This window comes from Oryx dammah, unplaced genomic scaffold (genome assembly GCF_014754425.2).
Source record: "Oryx dammah isolate SB20612 unplaced genomic scaffold, SCBI_Odam_1.1 HiC_scaffold_2, whole genome shotgun sequence".
NCBI classification, from domain to species: Eukaryota; Metazoa; Chordata; class Mammalia; order Artiodactyla; family Bovidae; genus Oryx; species Oryx dammah.
In genome coordinates, this window is record NW_024070186.1 from 178,320,352 (window position 1) to 178,324,462 (window position 4,111).

The window sequence follows — 4,111 nt, forward strand, 5'->3', positions numbered from 1 at the left end:
CCAAGTCACTTCAGTCGTGTCCGACTCTGTGCGACCCCACAGACGGCAGCCCACCAGGCTCCGCCGTTCCTGGGATTCTCCAGGCAAGAACACTGGAGTGGGTTGCCATTTCCTTCTCCAATGCATGAAAGTGAAAAGTGAAAGTGAAGTCGCTCAGTCGTGTCCAACTCCTAGAGACCCCATGGAGTGCAGCCCACCAGGCCCCTCCATCCATGGGATTTTCTAGGCAAGAGTACTGGAGTGGATTGCCATTATGAGTGCAACTGTGCAGTAGTTTGAGCATTCTTTGGGATTGCCTTTCTTTGGGAATGGAATGAAAACTGACCTTTTCCAGTCCTGTGGCTACTGCTGAGTTTTCCAAATTTGCTGGCATATTGAGTGCAGCACTTTCACAGCATCATCTTTCAGGATTTGAAATAGCTCCACTGAAATTCCATCACCTCCACTAGCTTTGTTCGTAGTGATGTTTTCTAAGGCCCACTTGACTTCACATTCCAGGATGTCTGGCTCTAGGTGAATGATCACACCATTGTGAGGATCTGGGTCGTGAAGATGTTTTTTGTACAGTGCTTCTGTGTATTCTTGCCACCTCTTCTTAAGATCTTCTGCTTGTGTTAGGTCCATACCATTTCTGTCCTTTATTGAGCCCATCTTTGCATGAAATGTTCCCTTGGTATCTCTAATTTTCTTGAAGAGATCTCTAGTCTTTCCCATTCTGTTGTTTTTCTCTACTTCTTTGCATTGATCACTGAGGAAGACTTTCTTATTTCTCCTTGCTGTTCTTTGGGACTCTGCATTCAGATGCTTATATCTTTCCTTTTCTCTTTTGTTTTTCGCTTCTCTTCTTTTCACAGCTATTTGAAGGCCTCCTCAGACAGCCATTTTTCTATTTTGCATTTCTTTTCCATGGGGATGGTCTTGATCCCTGTCTCCTGTACAACGTCAGGAACCTCCGTCCATAGTTCATCAGGCACTCTATCTATCAGATCTAGTCCCTTAAATCTATTTCTCACTTCCACTGTATAATCATAAGGGATTTGATTTAGGTTATACCTGAATGGTCCAGTGGTTTTCCCTACTTTCTTCAAGTCTGAGTTTGGCAATAAGGAGTTTGTGATCTGAGCCACTGTCAGCTCCCGGTCTTGTTTTTGCTGACTGTATAGAGCTTCTCCATCTTTGGCTGCATGGAATATAATCAATCTGATTTCGGTGTTGACCATCTGGTGATGTCCATGTGTAGGGTCTTCTCTTGTGTTGTTGGAAGAGGGTGTTTGCTATGACCATTGTGTTCTCTTGGCAAAACTCTATTAGCCTTTGCCCTGCTTCATTCCGTATTCCAAGGCCAAATTTGCCTGTTACCCCAGGTGTTTCTTGACTTCCTACTTTTGCATTCCAGTCCCCTATAATACTCATTAGGCAAATAAATACTCGTAGACTGGGATGAAGTTTCCAGTGATACTATCAGATTCAGTTCAGTTCAGTTCAGTCACTCCATTGTGTCCAACGCTTTGGACCCCATGAAACGCAGCACGCCAGGCCTCCCTGTCCATCACCAACTCCCAGAGTCCACCCAAACCCATGTCCATCGAGTTGGTGATGCCATCCAACCATCTCATCCTCTTCTCCTCCTGCCCTCAATCTTTCCCAGCATCAGGGTCTTTTCAAATGAGTCAGCTCTTCGCATCAAGTGGCCAAAGTATTGGAGTTTCAACTTCAACATCAGTCCTTCCAATGAACACCCAGGACTGATCTCCTTTAGGATGGACTGGTTAGATCTCCTTGCAGTCCAAGGGATTCTCAAGAGTCTTCTCCAATACCACACTTGAAAAGCATCAATTCTCGGTGCTCAGCTTTCTTTATAGTCCAACTCTCACATCCATACATGACCACTGGAATAACAATAGCCTTGACTAGACAGACCTTTGTTGACAAAGTAATTTCTGTGCTTTTTAATATGCTATCTAGGTTGGTCATAACTTTCCTTCCAAGGAGTGTCTTTTCATTTCATGGCTGCAATCACCATCTGCAGTGATTTTGGAGCCCAGAAAAATAAAATCAGCCACTGTTTCCCCATCTATTTGCCATGAAGTGATGGGACCAGATGCCATGATCTTCGTTTTCTGAATGTTGAGCTTTAAGTCAACTTTTTCACTCTCCACTTTCACTTTCATCAAGAGGCTTTTGATTCCTCTTCACTTTCTGCCATAAGGGTGGTGTCATCTGCATATCTGAGGTTATTGATATTTCTCCTGGCAATCTTGATTCCAGCTTGTGCTTCTTCCAGCCCAGCATTTCTCATGATGTACTCTGCATAGAAGTTAAATAAGCAGGGTGACAATATACAGCCTTGATGTACTCCTTTTCCTACTTGGAACCAGTCTGTTGTTCCATGTCCAGTTCTAACTGTTGCTTCCTGACCTGCATATAGGTTTCTCAAGAGGCAGGTCAGGTGGTCTGGTATTCCCATCTCTTTCAGAATTTTCCACAGTTGATTGTGATCCACACAGTCAAAGGCTTTGGCATAGTCAATAAAGCAGAAAAAGATGTTTTCTGGAACTCTCATGCTTTTTCGATGATCCAGCAGATGTTGGCAATTTGATCTCTGGTTCCTCTGCCTTTTCTAAAACCAGCTTGAACATCGGAAGTTCATGGATCACATATTGCTGAAGCCTGGCTTCGAGAATTTTGAGCATCACTTTACTAGCATGTGAGGTGAGTGCAATTGTGCAGTAGTTTGAACATTCTTTGGCATTGCCTTTCTTTGGGATTGGAATGAAAACTGATCTTTTCCAGTCCTGTGGCCACTGCTGAGTTTTCCAAATTTGCTGGCATATTGAGTGCAGATTAGGGCTTTAAAAATTGCCATCTCTAGGGCTTCCCTGCTGGTCTAGTGGTTAAGAATCCACCTTGCAATGCAAGGGACATTGGTTCGATCCTTGGTCTGGGAAAACCCCACATGCCCAGAAGCAACTAAGCCCAAGTGGCACAATTACTGAGCTTACTAGCTGCAACTAGTTAAACCCACACGCCCTAGATCCTGTGTTCCAGGAGAGAAGTCACCACGATGAGAAGCCCACGCTCTGAAATGAAGAGTGGCCCCTGCTCATTGCAACTACAGAAAGCCTGCACAGCAACAAAGACTCATCACAGCCAATAAATAATCTGGAAAAAAAAACTGCTGTCTCTCAAACCACTTAGGGAAAGGTGAAGATGATATCCTCAGTACAGGTGTGCTGTTGACTGACTCTTGTGAAAATGCAGGTACTGGTATCAAGGATGCATGTGAGAATGCAAATGAACAACAGCATTTCTAAATTAGCATTTGAAATAGGCTTTGCGTTACTTTTAGTAGGCATGTGAAAATATTACAAATTTCATAAAAGTATGTTGCAGGACTTCCCTGATAGCTCAGTTGGTAAAGAATCCGCCTGCAATGCAAGAGACTGAGGTTTGATTCCTGGGTTGGGAAGATCCACCTAGAGAAGGGATAGGCTACCCACTCCAGTATCCTTGGGCTTCCTTTGTGACTCAGCTGGTAAAGAATCTGCCTGCAATGTGGGAGACCTGGGTTCGATCCCTGGGTTGGGAAGATCCCCTGCAGAAGGGAAAGGCTACCCATGCTAGTATTCTGGCCTGGAGAATTCCATGGACTGTATAGTCCATAGGGTTACAAAGAGCTGGACACAACTGAGTGACTTTCAGTTTGTTCCCTGGCAGTCCAGTCGTTAAGAATCCATGTGCCAATGCAGGGGAAACGCGTCTGATCCCTGATCTGAGATTTCACCTGCTGTGGGGCAACTAAGCCCATGCACCACAACTAGTGAAGGCTGAGCGCCCTAGAGCTTGTGCTCTACAAAAAGAGAAACCAGATGGATGAAAAGCCCAGCGCCATAACTAGAGAGCAGCCCTTGCTTGCCACAACTAAAGAAAACCCGTGTGTAGCAACGAAGACTTAGTGCAGTGAAAAACAAAAGTATATTGCGTATTAGTACACTAAGTTAACTGAGATTTACTGTGTAAGCATCACTGAGTAAATATTCTAGCTGTAAAATAATTAGTTCTTGTTTCTGAAAATCATCTTTACAGGATAGGAAAAAATATGCCAAACAGG